The 19,684-nt window shown below is 42.6% G+C and overlaps 1 long non-coding RNA gene across 3 annotated transcripts in view; it reads left to right on the top strand.

The window, feature by feature from the left end:
- Positions 1–19,684, top strand: part of LOC133365230 (uncharacterized) — a 76,400-nt gene that overhangs the window by 20,789 nt on the left and 35,927 nt on the right. For 2 of the 3 annotated variants that reach the window (XR_009758133.1, XR_009758134.1), the window contains exons 4-5: positions 1,371–1,534; positions 5,064–6,491. This is a non-coding gene — a long non-coding RNA (uncharacterized LOC133365230). The remainder of the gene's footprint in view (positions 1–1,370; positions 1,535–5,063; positions 6,492–19,684) is intronic. The other variant, XR_009758135.1, reaches the window with a different exon arrangement.

The following is a 19,684-nucleotide window of genomic DNA, read 5'->3' on the forward strand; positions in this document are numbered from 1 at the left end:
GGGGCATCAGGGCTTATTTAAGACCGTGGTGCCCCCTAATCTTCTTCTTGGTGTGTGACCCCCCACCCCCCATTGCTGTTGTGTGTTCTGGGTTGCTTTGGGGCCATGTAGGATTTTTTATCCTGCCCACCCTTGTTGACAGGCAGGTTTTTTGCCTACTCCACACTGTGGTGGTGGAATAGAATCAGGTTAGGGGTTGTTGTGTTTAATATGTTATTTTGGCTAATTTGGGTAATTCGACAAGGTTAAGGTTAATTCCCTGAGTTGGGTTTATGTTGTCTGTTCACTTGTGCAGCAAGGTGCGGGAAGGGAAGTAGGTAAGGACAGCTAGGCACCTTTGGAGGTGACTGGTGGCTCCAGAGGCCTGCCAGTCAGGGCTTTAGGGCCTGGAGGCAGGATATGGTCTGCTCCTGGTGTCTACTTACCTCATCCACCCAGAGTTGTAGGGCCCCTTGGGTGGTGATGTGGGAAGGCCCCTCTGCTCACCTACATGGTGTGGTGGGGGTAAGGGGTAAGCAGAATGGCTTGCCCTTGCCCCAGCAGGGGCTGGTCGCCCAATAGCTGTATTGCAAATGCTTGCTTATAAACAGTTCCCGCACCTAGGTTTTCCCTCTGCAGGTTAGTTTAAGGGGTTTGTTTATAGTTTAATAAAGTGGCCCTTTGTTCAACCCAGCTTGCTGTGCCTGTGTTTTATTTCAACCCTCGACCGTAAAATGTTCATGTTACATTGCTATGGTAGGGTAAAGTAAAAGTGATAGCGTTTTCAATATAAACTCTTGCTCTGTTTCATTTAAGTACACTATGTGTACATGCTCACATAAGATGAGGAATTAAGGGTAGTAAGAACCAGGGCTGTGGAGTCGGAGTCGTGGAGTCGGAGTCGGGAGCAATTTTGGGTGGAGTTGGAGTCGGTAGAAATGTACCGACTCTGACTTCCAAATAAATTTTGATTGACAAGAAGCAATTTTGGGTGGAGTCGGAGTCGGACAGTAGAAAAATAGAGGAGTCGGAGTCGGAGTTGAAGGTTTGCTGTACCGACTCCACAGCCCTGGTAAGAACGCAGAAGAGAAAAATGCAGCCGATGCTATTTGTATTGAAACTAGACTTGGCAGTAAATGGGGGAAAAAACTGGCAAGAAGAGATGACCTTAGAGTCTCTTTTTTCTGCAGCGTTATTGATGAGAAAGTACTTGGATAAAATCAACTCGCTTGTAAAGTGTTGCCTTTACTAGACAGCTGGACCAGGGTCTTGCAATTTGCACTAATTAGAAAAGCATGCGGTATTTGGGGTGGCTAAAATTGCTGTAAAGGCACAGTAGGGCTTCAGTAACATAACTTCTCAAACACAATCATTTCCCCTTTTCATTTCAGTTCTCTCCCTTTCTACAGCACAGCAAAGAAAAGGCTGGTCTCCAGGGTGATTTTCCACTCTAAGGTTTTTTTATGGCTTGAATTGTCACTGGAAACTTTTTAAGGAGAAGGAAATCATTACTCAGGATTGCAGTCCTCCTAGCGAGTAAATCCTATTGAACAAGGTGAGACCCATGGGTAAACAAGCATAGGATTGCATTATATAATCTTAATTTGCCATATGGGTACATTCATAACTGGCACTGTGGTGTTTTAGCCTTTGCCCTTCAAAAGATGGCTGAATAATAGAATCCACATGGCTGTAGTCACTCGGCGGGTATGTGTGAGCTCTTGAAGACCTGCTCCCCAGGGATACTCCAGGTTCCATCTCTGGATGTTCAGCTTCATTTTAAAAAAAGTTCTAAAACTTATATACAGAAAAGCATTCACAGACAATTTCTTACCAAGAACTATTATAATTAAACTATTTTAAGCATATTAGGCTATCTATATTTATGTTCTGGTTGGTCTGCAATGATTCTTGGTCCTTATCACTTCAACTTCTCAGGCTATAGGCTTGAAAATCCAGTGTGTCATGCAGAGTAGTGAATATTCACTTTTGCATTCAAGTTGAATGGGAGCCAGAAATTGAACTCAAAAGGGCCGGAAAGGCATGAGTTAGTGGGAATGCGCCACCTCTGACAGCACTTGTTTGAGTGCACCCTCCCATAAAAATCTCCCCACACTTGGAGAGCTAGCAGATCAGAGGAAAGGCTTGGCTAGCCTGACATGCAAGCCTTTCACATGGTAGCTTTAAATATATAAAATGAGCAATCTCTCCATGTGTATTCTGAGGTGATAACAGCCCTATTTGAGCATTCTCCGCTCATGCACTTACAATCACACAAATGGGAAAAGTGGGAGTCATACTTGCTAGTCCTGCCCCAATATTCATCACCTGGTCCACAGGCCTCTCATGTATTGTAGGGGTAACATCTGTAACAGGGAGCCAGCTGTGGGTAGCCCCCCCCGTGTGATTTATTTATGTATTAGTTTTAGATCCCGCCCTTCTTCCCAGTAGGAGCCTATGCTTACTGCAGACTCTCTTCTGCAGAAGTTCTCCTCAACATGTGAAAAGCATGTGGACTGGGCAATGTGGACCCAACAACGAGGGTAGGGTCAGGAAGCACAACCCTACTCTCCTGCCTCACACAATTGGAATTGCTTGAGGGGGGACATCCAGTTTGTAGTCCTGAGGGAGCTATTCCACAAGCAAGCCTTCTCTAAAAACGCCAATTGCCCCTGAGGCAAAGGTTTGTGAATGGCACTTTATGAAGAGACACTTCTGCAGGGCAGTTTCTCACTGACTTATCTTACTTAAGTATTATGTAACTATGTTTAATAATGCCACTGTGTTTTGTTTCAAGATCTAGTTCAAAGTGTTCATATTTTTCACTTTATGTTGTTCAGAATTTGACAGACAGACAAATTCATGGAGAGATGGCTTCTACAGTACAGAGATATTTATTGTGCTCCTATCAGCTGCATCTAATTAGATCTGCCCTCTCTGTTGTGGCATAGTGGTTAGAGTGTTGGACTACAACCTGGGAGACCAGGGTTCAATCCCCACACAGCCATGAAGCTCATTGGGTGACCTTGGGCCAGTCACTGCCTCTCAGCCTCAGAGGAAGGCAATGGTAAACCACAACTGAATACTCCTTACCATGAAAACCCTATTCATAGGGTCGCCATAAGTCGGGATCGACTTGAAGGCAGTCCACTTCCATTTTCCATTTTCTCTGTTCTTTAAACCTCCCTCCCTCCCTCTCCCTCCCTCCCTCTCCCTCCCTCTCTCTCCCTCCCCCTCCCCCTCTCCCCCTCTCCCCCTCTCCCTCTCTCCCTCTCTCTCTCCCTCTCTCTCTCCCTCTCTCTCTCTCTCTCTTTTCTGCCCTTGAGTCCACTTTTGCAGTTGAGTCTACTGGTGCCTTCCATGTCTCATTGTTAAATGCATACTCTGTACTTTTCAGGGCTGCTTCACAAAAGGCAGATCTCAGGTTTAATTTGCTTTCTTTTATTAATCTTCACTGTCTGGTTTCATCCACTTCTCCTGTTTTAATGACCATTGGCTGATGCTAAATGATCTTGGTTACCTGTAGTATTTTGTAGTTCTTGTAGTATTTTGATGCCCTTTCTTATTCAGCAAATGAGTTTTCTTGCTAAAGCTGGGTATGTTGACCTGAGAGTAAGTCATTCTGGGTCAATAGGGCTTACTTTTGAGTAGATATGTACAGGAGTGCTCTGTAATTTTTGACTTGACACTTCAAATGACTGCACAGATACAACCCCCTCCCCTCCAGTACTTTTCTGGACCCTTTAATGCTTCTGGTTTTTTCCTCTGTTGACATGCTGATCATTTTGATTCATTGTCTTGTGATTGTTTTTCTTGAGTCAGCCTCTGCCTATTCTTATCATTCTTTCCCCCTTTCTGATAACAACAGCATTTCTAAAAATAGCCAATTCCGAAGAGCATTATCTATGTTCTTCCTATCTGGCACACTTCAGACTATACAGTTCAAGGGTAATATGTATTTCTCAAAGTATGATACATATATCATTCCCAGGACTTCTTTAATACTATGCTTCTAAAAAGCTGAGAGGTATATTTAACATTGTCTAGACACTTCTAAAAATGCCCATTTTAAAATACTTTCTACTTAAAATACCCAGCTTTTCTAGCACATGTTTCACAATAGAATTCAACTGCGAAATATTTTACCTGATAAAGTATTACAAATTTTTGTGGGAAATACACCTGGCTGGCTTGTTTAGATTCCTTCTGTTACTTGTTCTTCAGATCCAATAAACTGTTGATAACAGAAACACTACAGAGACATGAATGTCTTTATGATTGTGATCTTACAATTTAATTATTGCCATATTTTTATGGTTTATTAAAGCAAGAATTATACTGGAAGCCTTTACATCTTTCTGCATGTGTATACACATTTGTTTGCATTTGTACTGCATTATGGGCTTTGTATTCCTACAGTTGCTGCATACACTGTTTGGATTGCTTGCTCCTGCACTATAGTGTATGCAACAACTGTAAGAATACAGACTTCATAATGTAGTTTGGCTGTGAATGAAATATACATGCATAAAGGTTTATAGGTTTCAAGGATTAATCTAGTCTTAGTATATTTTAAAGAAAATTCAGCAATTAAATTCTAACATTATAATGACGGAAAGCACCAGGCTGTCTGTCTATCATCAATTCTTCATATCTGGTCCCAGTCTCAGCAGAAGTCATACAATGGATATTTATCAATCACAGTCAAAAACCATAATTTAGTCTCAGATTTCATGAGCTGAAATTTTGAGAGCAATATAAAAATTTGAAGTTGTTACTAAAATTTGAGCATCAAGTAAGACCAAAACTGCCTCAAATTAAAAATAAATAATTCACAATTTGAAATTCAAACTTGGGGCTTAAATTTTTTATTCTGCATAGTAAGCTCCTTGTTACTGCAATTTTGTCTTCTGTTTTTCAAGGGCCTTGTAGAATCTCTGGGCCAGTCGAAGATTTTCTGTTGCCCCAAATGAATGAAAATATCCCCTTTTCTGTGCTGAGCAGTGAAACAATAGCTGTTAAAGTTGATTACGATACTTTAAAACATCATTTTCAAGATCTGTATTTCTTTCCCTTATTTAAAGTTGTAGTGATGACTTTGGACAGACAGTGGAGAGAAGCTTCCTTGTTCCCTGGATTACAGCGCATTTTACCCAGGCAATGAGGGGCTCAGCTGCTTCTATTCTCCTCCAGAAATGCAGACAGCGACTATTTCTTCAAGACATTTACTTAGCCTGCCTTGACAGCCCCAGGCTTTTGGCATCCCAGACAGATGCTTCGTTTGCTTCTATGGTTGGGCCAATCCTGAAGAAGCTTGTAAAACCTCTCGCTCAGGCCATCTCTGAAACGGTGTCTGCCTAAGTTTTACACATGACATTGTTAATTCAAATGTGAAGCACTTACATCACAAGCTGTTTGCCCAGCTAGAGCTTGTGAGGGCAAAACTAGATGCGACGCCATCTTTGCAAATAGCAATTGCATGAATGGATATTTTATTTTGTTTTGAAAGTAAATGGTTTGGATCAGGGCATACACACACTTTGGTCCTAGCTGAACTTAATTGTACAATCGTTTAGGTTTGGGCTTTATCTATGAGAAGCCTCAATTTTGGTCAAGATCATATTCAGGGACAAAATTTCAGCTGGAGAACAGCCAATGGTGTGGAACAGCCTTAGATGCTGCTGGAAAGGAAATGGCATTAATATCTTTTAAAGGAGGATTCAGTAATTTTCTAATGAACACGAACAAGGATTATAGAAAAATTCATTTGAATGATTAAATTCAAACATGAGCGGAACAGCAAAGCAACTGCTCAGAATAATTTTCACCAGGCACTGAACACTGTCGCTTTAGTGTGAGAGGATCTATTGTTTGTGCTTAATTATATAAACAATGCCAGGACACTTGTAACAATTGTATTTAGTAGGGCATTGTTTTTATGCTGTCCAGACAATGCTGTTCTTGGCTGGCAGATTATGCACATTGCTAATAAATAAATAAAAATAATGGAAAATTGAAGGAAATACTTTCAGAATTAGTGTTGTTCTTAACTGAAAGCCTTCCATTTTTATTGTGCTAGAGAAGCCAAATGTGCATTCAGTTTTTAAAAAAATGTGCCCCAAATTGTCCACAGTATGGGGCCAAAGTGATTCCATTAATCAAATGCGTAAGGTGAGATGGTCAAAGGGCCACCTCTCTCTGTTGGACATGCCAGCCCATACGCACCTGAACCCATTAGAAGTTGGCCATTTGTTACAAAATGTTTGGTACTCAGCTGCAAATACTCATGTGCAAATGCCCATCTTTTCCTTTCAAAGTACAATGGAAGTGCTAGGAAAAGATTAGGCTGTACTTCTGCATATTTTGATGAGAAGAGCTGCTGTTGCCAAACATATCTCATGATTCATGTATAATATTTTTTAACTGCAGGGACCACAATAAAGAATCGTAGGCATGTTATGGGCAGCTAAAAAGTCAAGAATACACATGGTTAAGCTACCCTCCATCATAAGGTAGGTTACCGAAGTATAATATACAGCAAGGGTTCCCAAATGGTGGTCTGTGGACATTTCATTCAGGTGGTCTACAGCATGTCTGCAGATTTGTGGTTGAAGATGGAAGACAGCACATTCATACATTAAATATTCGCAATTGATTTTTAATTGTATTAATTGCTTTTTATTTCTTATATTGTATTTTATTGTATTATAAAATCTATGGAATTCAAATTGTATTACAATAAAATACAATATGTAAGAAATGAAAGACGCAATAAAATACAATTAAAAATCATACAGCATCTAGCACAGCACATTACAATTGCTGCAACGGGCAGAAAAAAAATTAAGTCATCCACCAAAACAACCACTGAGAAGGCCCTTTCTCCAGTAACCACCTGCTGTAAGTCACAATGCTGGGTGAACCTGATAAAGACCTTAGAGTTTTGATGTACGCATGGGAAGATAGGTGGTCTTTCATATCCTTGTGAGTGGAAATGGTTTATTTGCAGGTATTTGGAGAAGGGTCAGCCCTACCATAGTAGAGTGAGGCAACTAGCTGGGGTAAGGCACTAGCAGTAGATTCCTGGCTGCTACTTCTGAATCCCCCCCCCATCTGTCCCTACCTGTTGGGGGAACCGAGCCGTGTTTGCTATGTGGCCCGCCCTGTACTCTCTAAGCTAGCCAGGTGCATTCTGGTGTGGTGGAAGATCCTATCCCATTACCAGTGTTGCAGTAAGCTTCAACAGCCAGCCAGGCCAGTGTTTGCACATGGAATTGGGAATGGGGCCATCTTATCCTTTGTCTCAGGGATCAAAATGTCTTGGGCTGGCCCTGTCTGGAGGAGTCATACTACCAGTGCAGATGCCCAAAACTTTGCATTCTGCTGACAGTGAAAATATTTTTCAAAAAAGCAAGAGAGCGCAGAACTGGATTATGGAAATGGGTCACATTAATTAGTGCAAAGAAGGTCCATTGAGGACCAAAGCTTGAACTTAATTTTGTTGAACATAATATCATTTCCAACCTACTGGATTCTAACTGTATTTCAAATTCAATCAAAAGCATGTTTGCAGCGGGGCAGAAAATGGCCTGTCATATCGTGGTTGATGACTTTTCATTAAAGACTCTCTTTCAAATGTGTCAGATATTATTTCTTAAATAAGACCGTACCTGCATCGTTACAGCATTGTGAATAAAGATCCTGTAAAGTAATTTCCTGTGGAAATAACTGAAGTGTAGATAGTACCATTTATTTATTTAATTAGATTTATATCCCATCCTTTCTCCCCGTAGGTGCCCAGGGCAGCAGTCATGAGCTAATTTACAGGCCCTTTTAAACCATTTTTGGGGCTTCACTAGAGCTTTAATGGAAGGGGAATAAACAGAACAGCCCCCACCCTTCACATATTGACCCTGTTCAAATCCTAGGCAATCCCAGGCTGAACAGGAGCTTCTATACATAATAGCGGTTAAAAATGTTAGCTTGTTCTGTTACAAGAACCTATGAGCGCATTACTGAAATGTAACAAGAATCCAATTATACAATATAACATAGTCACAGAAAATAAATTAATGAGAGGCCAGGCTGAGGAAGAAAGGGAACCTGCGGAGAATATGTGTAATGGCATTCAAAAATTATATTCTTTTGGATAGTTTCAGAGTTAAAAGGTATGTATAAATTAAACAGAAATGTCTCACGAATGAGGTGAAGCAGCTACAATAGCTTGCCAGCAAGGGGGCTGTCACTGTGGCTTACCTGGAGGGAGGTGGCAAGGTAGCAGTGAGGTCAGCTTGATACAAACACACCAGCAGGAGTGCCAAATGGTACTGTGTCAACAGCATGGCTTGTGTGGAAGTTCTGTGGCTTATTGCATGAATCCCATCTAGTCATGTGTGGCTGGTGAATTTGGTGGCTCTGGCTTGCTGGGAAGCTCCCATTCTGGGCCAATTTTTATAAAAACATATTATAGAAACATATCTGAATGTAGTTTCTGTGGACGTTTTGTAGCTTATTGTATGAATCCCATCTTGTCATGTGCAACTGGTGAATTTGGTAGGCTCACTGGGAAATTGTTATTCTGGGCTGTGTTCCGTAAAATGTATTATAGCCCAGAACAGGTATCAGAATGTGGTTTGCATGGAAGATTTGTGGCTTATTGCACGAATCCCACCTCGGCATGTGTGACTGGTAAATTTGGTAGGTCTGGCTTGCGGGAAGTTGCCGATCTGGGCTGTTTTCTATGTATTATAGCCTGGAACGGGTATCAGAATATGATTAGTGTGGATGTTTGGTGGCTTATTGCATGAATCCTATCTAGTCATGTTCAAATGGTGAATTTAGTAGTTCTGGCTTGCTGGGAAGTTGCTGTTCAGGCGGATTTCCATAAAAAGATATTATAGCCTGGAATTGATATCAGAATGTGGTTACCATGGAAGTTTTGTGGCTTCTTGCATGAATCCCATCTAGTCATGTGCAAATGATGAATTTGGTAGCTCTGGCTCACTGGGAAGTTGCAATTCCAGGTTGTTCCATTCCATTCCAGATGACATTTTGGTTGTTAAAGGGTTAATAACATATAACATCAGAATGGTTTTGGTTCTTAAATGTTGTTGTTCTCAAGTGTCTCTAACACATCATTTTTTTGTAAGGGCCCATTCTGACCTATTCCGGCTTTTACATTGTCCCCTCACTATACTCATAATCATAGAGGCTATTTTTCTTTTTTCTCTTGAGTACTTGATGGCAAAGGATAAAAACAGCCCTAGAGAAATAGAAATATTGCCGTGTACACTACAGTTAGCTAACTGACTGGCTAGCCACCTAGGCGGTAACTCAGCCCTAATTTCTGGTTTTTCCAGTATGCGCCACTCAGCATGAGGCCTTTTTAGTGTTTGTGGACAGAAAAATCAACCCAGCAACCAGTAAAAAAATTCCAATTGCTTTCCACAATTAGTTTCCAATTGCTCAGTTAGTCCTTTATACAGCAGCCAGTTAAAAAGTTACCCTTGATTGTCCAACAAGCAAGAAAATTTAAAGGTCAGGAACAAAACTAGAAGGAGGGATTCTCAAGGAGGAGTTAATTAATATACCCTAAAGTATTTATTTTCTTTCTACCCTTTCCTAAACTTGTAGTATGGACAAATTTGTTTTTTGGGTGGAATCTAAAACTGAGACACCTAATGAAGCATCAAAGCCAAGCTCAGGAGCTCACTGTCTTTACCAAAGTAGCTCAGTTCACAGTGCCAGACCACAGGTGAAAGAGAACTGTAGCCATAGTAGGGTTACCAGATGTCCAGTTTTTGGAGGTCCTCTCCGGGTCTCTGGGTGAGTCAGCTTAATCTCCGGACTCTCAGCTTTCATTAAAAAAAAAGTTTCTAGGTGTTCTGGTTCTCAAGATATACACCAAAATGTCAGCCCCCTCCCCTGCAACTTCTGTAAAATGATCTCTTAGCTGGCTTCTCTAAGCCCGCCCTTTCAGGTTTGTAGCCAATAAGTGAAGTCAGGGTTGTGATTGACAAGGGATTTCTGGGCCTCCAGGCAGTCCTTAGACTCCACTGCAAAGGTAGAAAATGACTGTTGTTTCCTGTTCATCTGAAAATCTCATAAATTGACTAAGTATAAAGCTTTCAGCAGTACAAAGTCTTTTTTCTCTCTTGTGTTCACAAAAAAGTTTAAATTTTCCTGGGCTGTTGAAGATGGCAATGTTTTGAAAATTTTCCCAATATGTAGCTTTAATCCAATACTTGCTTTTCTGGGAGAAAAGCTGCAATTCTAATCCTATATACCTGGAGTAAACCCCACTGAATTCAATAGGACGTTTGAGTAGATATGGCTAGAATTGTGTTGTAAATTAATGGGACTTTTGAGTGAACATGGTAAAGAACTGTGTGTCAGCTCTACACTGCGTCAGCAGTGCCGGTGGGGGGCTGGAAATTCCTGGGTGGTTGGCAGGGAAGCAAAGTCCTTAGCCGGCAGTCTGGCCATAAATCTGCCAGGTCTAGGAGGAGGGGAGCTGATAAGGGCCAGGCTTGTCCGAAGCGTACTTGCCAAGTCAGGAGTCCGGAAGTGAGGTCAGTAGAGGTCCGGGATCAAGTGCCAAGGGGTCAGTCCGAAAGAGGGTGCCAGGAAACTAGGAACACACAAGCCACGCCTGACGTTGCAGTCAGCAACAAGCTGCAGCCAAGGTGTGCCTTATAAAGAGCAAGGTTGACAGCAGGTGTGAGCCCTCAGCGTTTGGGCCTGAAGGAGACAGGCCTGCCTCTCTTCTGCCTGACCTTCTGCTGTCTCCGTTCTGCAGGTGAGGGGGGAGTATCCTGTTCACTGTCTGTGTCTGGCTGCAGGGCCTCTGCTGTCCCTGGGGTGCTCTGCAGCTGAGGGGCAGAAGGAGCTGGATTCTCAGGAGGCTCCTCCGTGTCTCCTGCTGCTCCTGGGTCTGCTGCTGTTACTCCCGAGTCGTCCTCATCTGAGGAGTCCTCTGACGGGCCATGACACTGTGTTTGTGTTGTAAATCTTTCTCTCCCATTCCAATCCTATTTTTAAAGCGATTAGGGAGGGTTTATGTAGATATCACTGCTTTTATTATGTAGGAAACTAATATTGATTTTTTTTAAAAAAATGTTCTGCAATGACCAACACATTTGGACAATAAACTATTATATGGGGTCTATATATTTTTACATTTCCAGTGTGTGTGTGTGTATGGAGTCTTCCCAACAACCCTGTGAGGTAGGATTGCGAATTGGAAACCAAATCAGCTCACAAGAAGAAATAAATCCCTTTAAAATCCAATAACCATGAAAAGTATAAACAGGTGCAAAACAGCTTAAAGTGGCATGATTCTGAATTTTGGGTTGGGTGAGTGTTCCTTCTCACTTGAGACTGCAGTTCTGTGCATGCTTCCCTATTTGAGTAAGCCCCATTGACTACATTGGGACTTGCTTCTGAGTAGACAAACATAGGATTGCACTACAAATGTCTTTACAGGTTGTGCAAATAATAAACATCTTTGACAGTCATGCTTTTATAAATATTTCTTCATTTAATGCACATGACTTCCCCTAAAGAATCCTGGGAAGTGTAGTTTCCCCTTCACAGTTATGGTTCCCACCACCCTTAATAAACTGCAGTTCCCATGATTCTGTGGTGGGATTCATGTGCTTCAAATGTGTGTTGAATGTGCTTTAAATGATTGGTGTGGATCTGCCCTAGGTATGATGTGCATTCATAAGTAAATTGAAAAGAACAATTTTAAAAGATACTTTTTTAAACAGTGGAAGGGCTGTAGCTCAGTAGTAGGGCATATGATTTGCATGCAAAGGTCCAAAATTCAATTTCTGGAAAACACTATTGCCTGGAATCCTGGAGAGCCAATCCATGGCCATGTCATCAGTCCTGAGCTAGATGATACCAAATGGCCTGAGTCAGATTCCTTTGTACCTAAAAGTGGAAAGAGACCCAAGGGCCAAAGTGACTCCAAATTTATTTATGTATTTTATTTACAACATTTATATACCACTTTATTGTAAAAAACCTAAAAGGGATTTACAGAAGGAATTAAAACAATACAATTATTGGCAAAAACAGTTAAAGACAGGTATTTAAAAACATTCAAAATAATAAAACCGACAATGAGTTAAAAACAGATAAAAAACACAATGGCTTCTTCATGCCTGGATAGGCTTGCCTAAATAAGAATGTTTTTAGCTGGTGCTGAAAAGAGTACAATGAAGCTGTCTGCCTGATGTCAATAGGCAGGGAATTCCAAAGCGTAGGTTTAATTTAGTGCCACACTAAAGGACTGATTTCTTACAAGAGCAGAACAAGTACTATGTGGCACCCATAGCATGGAAAGCACACCTTGAAGTTGGCTTGGCAGCAAATCAGCAACCAGTGGAGATTTCAGAGCAGTGGTATTATATGCTGATAGGGTCTCACTCATGTCAGCAATTGTGCCACAGCATTCTGCACTAACTGTAGCCCCTGGGTCTGGTTGTGCTGCATGGGGATTTCTGTGATCTTGGCTGCCTGGCTGTCAGGATTTTTTTAGTTTTGGTTTTTGTTAGGAATCCTGACTGGTTGTGGGATGCTCAGTTTTCTGTTTTACTCATAGGAGTAGCCAGCATGGATTTTTCTCATTCTGCAATATTAAATTGAAAATACCCTCCCATGCCATTCTGCTATTTCCCATAAGCACATTTCAAAATAAAACCTTACAAAACTTATAGTCCTGAACTCAGAAACGCTTGCTTAACAACCCTCTAAGTTTTCATGGCAATGCATACAACAGTCAGAGAATTGAGAGTTCAAAATGTAAAACAAGAGGAAAAAAACCCAGACCCATGTTAGACTTTTTTCTGTAAGAGGTCTCATAATTTGTTGAAATTAATTAAAAATCAGCCATGTTCACAGAGTACCTATAATCTTATTATTGATCTTGCCCCATATTCTGACCTTCATCTTCTGGTTTAAAAGTTTTAAAAAATGCCTGGCTTATTTTTTAATTAATTTAGGAAATTTAGCATTGAAGTCAATGATAAGCTGAGGCATGGTCAGTAAGAACCAACTGTCAGTGTTCTAAAAGCCAGACTCACAGCTGCTTGGCTTAGCTAATCAGGTGGCCACACCCATGCCAGACCTTTATTTCACTTTAGACAGTCATGGCTTCTCCCAAAGAATTCTGGGAAGTGTAGTTTGTAAAGGTGCTGAGACTTGTGAGACTCCCATTTCCTTGACAGAGCTCCAGTGACCAGAATGGTTTAACAGTCAGCTCCTCTTTGTCGTGAGCCATGCTAGCTGAGGGTGGACTGACACACAGGAAGGGGGGGAGGAAGACTTGGACTGGGACATCCCAGCCAGGGAAGGACCCAGCGAAGGGAGGTACATTGAAGCAACCCCCACTCCGTGCCTTGACAGGCCACTTTCAGTCGACCCACACACACCCTGAGAGGGACCCCTGGACTGGCCCCTCACTCCTCCTCCTCCTCCTCCCCCTCCACTGCCACCACCAGACAGCTCTCCTGCTGTGAAGAGAGAGGATGGGACTAATGTTGAGACCACACCTTTGCCCAGGTCCAGGAGGCAGGTGTGATGGGAGATTCAACAAGCCCAGCTCAGGAGGAGTTTGTGCTTACGCGTCTACCTGCAACTGTATCTCGGGGTACACGCAAGTAGGGGGCCGCCCAGCCCTACTTAAGCTGGGTGAGGGTGGAGGGTTAGTTTCTGAGTCAACATCTTTATGCTGCCAAGTTGTGCCTAGTTAGTTAGAGAGGGATGCTAAATTCTAAGTAAGCTGTCGGTAGATTCATGAAGAGCACCGAACTGAAACTTTCTCTTACTTCAATAAAAGAAAAAACCACAGCCTTGTCTGAGTCTGAGTTCCTCAAGTTTGAGCAGGACACTCTTCTGGGGACTGTATATCTGTGAGGGGATTAGGTCTTGTCCTAGCAAATCACTGTGCAGCTTGGAAGAATTTGGTAACATGCGCCTCTGAGCATATGGTGAGTGGTAGCAACACCCGCAATCACTATAGCTACCCAATTTCCCTGCTTTTTAAAGTTTGATAGAAGTTAGTTTTCTTTATTCTTTATTTATATCCCGCCATCCTTCCAATACTGGAACTCGCGGCGGCTTCCAGATAAAAGCACATATAATTAAAACATACAGAATCTACATTAAAATGAAATTAAACTACATCCAATATTAAAACCAATATTAGAAGTATCTGTTGGCTATGGTACATTCTTAAACTGCAAGTTTGTTTTGTCTATTAGTGAATTTATTTTCATCCCAAAGCACAAGAAAAATATTAATGGTCTTACAAGGGATTCATGATTGTGCTATGAGCAATCTTATTGATGGAAAGGTCTAGCGGAACTTCTCTGTTAAATTTCCAAGCTTTTTAGAATAAAATAAATAAAGATATGTACCTTGAACCCTGTCCATCAATAATATCTTTGGCATAAGCTCCATTTTTTCCAATAACATATTTTAATGGGACTTGTATTATTGTCCCATAAACGTTCACAAGCAATAATGCCAATACTTTTTAACAGAACTTAGGAAGATGAGACAAAACCTGCTGAAATTATGTGTTGGTCCATATGAGTCTTCAAGGAATCTCTCTCTGTGTTAAGAAAGACCCTGTTACATTGAAAGGCCCATTCAGAAGAAGACAAATCAGGGTGGTGTAGTAGATAGAGAATGTCTGACTTGGGCTGGGTTCAAATCTCTATTCAACCATGAGGCTCACTAGATGACTTGGGGCCAGTTACTATAACTTACTTCACAGGGTTGTTGTGAGAGTAAACAGGGAAGGAGAGTATGGCAGCATGATACCCAGAGCTCAGTATGATCTAATGCAAGAGCTGGGAGCCTTTTTGGCTCTGGTGTCCTGTGGGCCAACTTTGACAGATGGGTGGGTCAACCCACCAGTCAATCACATGATGTCATTGTGTCAGCATATGATTGACAGGTGGGTTGCCCTGCCCACCTGCAAAAATTCCTTGCACAGAGTTTCCAAGCTTGGGAATCACAGCGCAAGAGGCGTTGCCAGCCCTGTCCTTTGCAAGCCTTCCCAAACTTCTCCTTTCTACCCCCACTGTGAGAGGTGCAAAGGTGAAACATGGGGAGGCTCACAAAGGACTTTGCAAGTTTCCCCACAAAACTCTTTTCCACCTACAATGTTGGAGGTAGCAAGGAACCATGTGGGGCAGCTTCAAAGAGCCCCACTGGGAGGGTGAAGCAGTTTCCATTGACTGGAAACTGCTCTCCCCTCCTTGAGCAAGGCATGCTCCTACCACCCATCAGATGAGCGTGCCTTGCTCCAGCAGAGGAACCATGGGAGCCCACTTTAAGCTCCTGGTGGTTCCTTTGAAGCCCTGTCCTTACTCACCTCACACCTGACATCATGTATGACATCATGTGTAGTTTGGGTGTATGTGGCTTCCCCAAAATGGCCTCATGGGTTTGAATTTGGCCCACGGGCCAGACGTTCCCCACCCCTGATGCAGTGGTTAGTGTTGGAATAGAGCTGGGAAGATGCACACTTAAACTCTACTCTGTCATGAAAGGTCACTGGATGACCTTGGGCCAGTCACTTTCAGTTTAATGCACTGTGCAAGGTTGTTGTGAGGACGAAATGGTGGGGCAATGTAAAGATCTTTGGGGAGGGAGGGAAGCAGGTTATAAATGCAGTATAATATAATAAATGCATTTTTTGATATTCTGAATGTACTCCAGAAAGATATCTGGATTGTTAAATGGAAGTGGGAGTTAATACGTGCAAGTGCATTCATGATACATAATTTGTGTGCATTGTGAACAAAACTGAAGAAATCAGCTAAGATGCTGCAGGGACAGCCCATTTAGCTGAAATGATGCTGATGAGAAATTCACAAAATGGGCAGCAGCAATGTGAAGGTCTCACAGTCAGGGGGCTTTTCCTTTCTCATTAGGAAGTCACAGTGTAGTGGAAGGAAGTATTACCACCACCATATGGCACTAGCTGTCAGTCTGGTTGAAGCTAAAAATAGCATGCTCCTGCTTTCTTCCTCAGCCCCCAAGACAACTGTGCTGCTTTGCAGTGTATGTTGGCTGCTTTGTTGACTTTCAAACTGGGTATTCTGTGTATCTGAAGCCACCATATTTAAAAATGCGCTTTTTATGTTGTGTGATCACACAAAAGAGTGTTAAAGATGCATCAACACTGAGCTCTGAGGGGAAATATATAGACAAGTACAACAAAGAGACTTTGCAGTATAAATAATCTTGTATATAGTGTATGATAAGCATTATACTGTATTGAGTTATCTTTTGTACGGAGTGCAGAAGAACTTAATTTAAATGACTTCAAAATAAATGGATACTATAAGCCAAGGTTTCTCAAAGGAGGCCTAGAACTGTGTTATGTGATTGTGTGTGCCTTTTAAGTAGAGACCTCATCCCAGTCTATCTCGTCTTGCTTTTTAATATGTTTTTATAGCTGTTTTGTTTTAATATGTTTTTAAGATGTTTTGTTATAATACATTTTCAAGTGTTTTTAGTGTTTTTGTTTGCTTCCCTAGGCTCCTTCTGGGTGAAAGGGCAGGATATTTATTTATTTATTTATTGCACTTGTATACTGCCCCATAGCCGAAGTTCTCTGGGCGGTTTACAGCAATCAAAAACATTAAAACACATGTACAATTTAAAACACATAATTTTAAAAACAATTTAAAACACAATTTTAAAATTTAAAACAATATAAAAAAAATTAAAACACATGCTAAAATGCCTGGGAGAAGAGGAAAGTTTTGACCTGGTGCCAAAGGTGCACCTCGTCAAAGAGATCATTCCATAATTTGGGGGCCACCACTGAGAAGGCCCTCTCCCTGGTTGCCACCCTCCGAGCTTCCCTGGAGTAGGCACCTGGAGGAGGGCCTTTGATCTTGAATGTAGTGTACGGGTGGGTTCGTATCGGGAGAGGCGTTCCATCAGGTATTGTGGTCCCAAGCCATGTAAGACGTGTAGGTCAAAACCAGCACCTTGAACTGAGCTCGGAAACATACAGGCAGCCAATGCAAGCGGAACAGAATCGGTTTTATATGTTCGGACCGTCTGGTCCCTGTTACTAATCTGGCCGCTGCATTTTGCACAAGCTGCAGTTTCTGAACCATCTTCAAAGGCAGCCCCACGTAGAGTGCATTGCAGTAATCTAATCTGGAGGTTACCAGAGCATGGACAACTGAAGCCAGGTTATTATTCCAAGGCCAAATATTTTATACTATCTCTATTTTATACTATCTCTAGCGGAGACTTCTGAAACTCCCAAAATACTTTACACTTATTCGAGATAAGGAGGACAAGTACGAGTAGCGCTGTGACTAAGGACGCAGCTGGGTCAAAGCAGAAAGGAAGCCCAGAGGGTGATGTGCACAGATGCGAAAGGAGATGCACACAATAGGAACATAGAATGTGAGAAGCATGAACCAGGGAAAGTTAGATATTGTCAAGCAAGAAATGGAACGTATCAAAATTACAATACTTGGTCTGGGTGAATGAAAATGGACGGGAATGGGACATTTTCAATCAGGCAACTACAAAATATTTTATGCAGGAAATGAGAAATTAAGAAGAAATGGGGTTGCTTTAATAGTGAGAAGTGATGTAGCAAAAGCAATTAGGAGCTATAACGCAAGGTCTGAGTGAGTGATATGACTGAGATTTAATGAGAAACCTATTAACATAACCATCATCCAAGTCTATGTTCCAAAAGCAAATGCAAAAGAAGAGGAATTGGACAGATTTTACACAGAAGTACAGGAAGAAATTTATCACACACCAAAACAATATGTGCTGATAATCATGGGGGACTGGAATGCAAAAGCAGGGAACAGAGAAGAACTAGTGTCAGGCCCAGGATGTGACTCAGGAACCAGACCAACGATTGTAGTTAATTCGTGTTTTATTAGGGTAATGTCCAAACAAAGACTGCGTTTTCTCATGAATCAATACAGGGATACAGGTCCTGCGGCATTGGGAGAAAGTTGACAGAGCAAGGGACTTCTTCCCGCCTGTTCTTTAAGAAGGGGCCAAACGGGCGCGCAATCTTTCGCTCCTCCTTAACTGCCCCTCAGGTACTGCCCGCCTTACCCCCCTTCTCTCCTGTCTTTTCAGCTGTCTGTGTGTGCGCGGTGAGGGGGGAAGCATCACCCCCTCCTCTTCTGAACTTTCCGATTCCAGGATGGGGGATAGGGGAGGGGCTGATGGTAAACTACCTCCCCACTTTTTGGCTGTGAGCAGCCCTCCCTCTTCCCCCTCTTGCTCTGAGCCTGAAAGAGGGGGAGGCGTGAGAATGTCCAGGGAGGGCTCAGGCTCCCCGTTGCTAAGAGACCTTATCACTGGCAGTTCCTCTGTTTCGTCTTCGCTCCAAAGGGGGGAAGTTCCTCCCCCTTCCCTCTGCCATCCATCCAAATACTCTTCTCCCAACTCTCCGGAATCAAGCTCCCTGGGATTGGGACCCCAGCTCTGCCTTCCCACACCATCCCCCCTCCCAGGCTGTGCCCCCCCTCCCCTTGTCTGGCTTGGGACGGTGGGGAAAACATTGATGGAAAAGTTTTACCAATTCTGGAGCATGCACATCAGCTGCATCTTCCCATGATCTGTCAGCCACCCCATAGCCTTTCCAGTGAATCAAGTACTGCAGCTTGTGGCGTCTGATCCTGGAATCTAAGATCTCCTCAACTTCAAACTCAAGCTGCTCATTTACCAGGAGTGGAGCTCCGGGAGGTTCCTCCGGCCGTAACTCACTGGGAGGGGCGGCTTTCGTTAAGAGGGATCGATGGAACACAGGATGTATTTTAAACGTGTCAGGCAGCTTCAGTTGGTACGCCACGGGATTGATTTGAGTTTCTATTTCGAAAGGACCCACCCTCTTGTCTTGTAATTTTCTACATTTGCCCGGCATCTGGAGGAAGCGGGTGGACAGCCATACCTGGTCTCCCGGTTGAAGGGGGGGCCCTCCTTCCTGTGCAGGTCAGCAACTCGCTTGTACTCCGTTTTGGCTTCGTTTAACTGCTGTTTCAGTGTCTGTTGCGCCGCTTGCAATTCCTTAAGGAAGTTCTCAGCTGCCGGTACCAGCATTCCTTCTGAGCTGCTTGGAAAGACTTTTGGATGGAATCCATAATTAGCGAAGAACGGGGTTTGTTGAGTGCTGGAGTGCAGAGAATTGTTGTAGGCGAACTGCAAAATGCAAATATGATACCCAGTCAGTCTGTTGATAGGACACATAACTTCGTAAATATCTTTCCAAAATGGCGTTCAAGCGTTCCGTCTGCCCATCTGTCTGGGGGTGATGGGCGGAGGAGAGTTTTAATTCCGTCTGCAACTGTTTCCACATTGCTCTCCAAAATTTGGCTGTGAACTGAGTTCCTCGGTCTGAGACTACGCTGTTTGGCAATCCATGCAGCCGGTAGACTTCTTTTATGAATAACTTGGCCGTTTCTTTAGCCTCTAAGGCCCCTGCACAAGGAAGAAAGTGTGCCATTTTGGTAAGTAGATCCACCACTACTAAGATGGCTGTCATTCCTTGGGACTTGGGTAGATCAGTTATAAAATCCATGGAGAGGTCCTTCCAGGGTTCGTGTGGGACAGGCAACGGTTGTAACAGTCCTGCTGGTTTCCCTGTTTGTGTTTTTGTCTGCAGACAGACAGAGCAGGACTTTACATA

The sequence above is a fragment of the Rhineura floridana genome, chromosome 10, assembly GCF_030035675.1.
Source record: "Rhineura floridana isolate rRhiFlo1 chromosome 10, rRhiFlo1.hap2, whole genome shotgun sequence".
NCBI classification, from domain to species: Eukaryota; Metazoa; Chordata; class Lepidosauria; order Squamata; family Rhineuridae; genus Rhineura; species Rhineura floridana.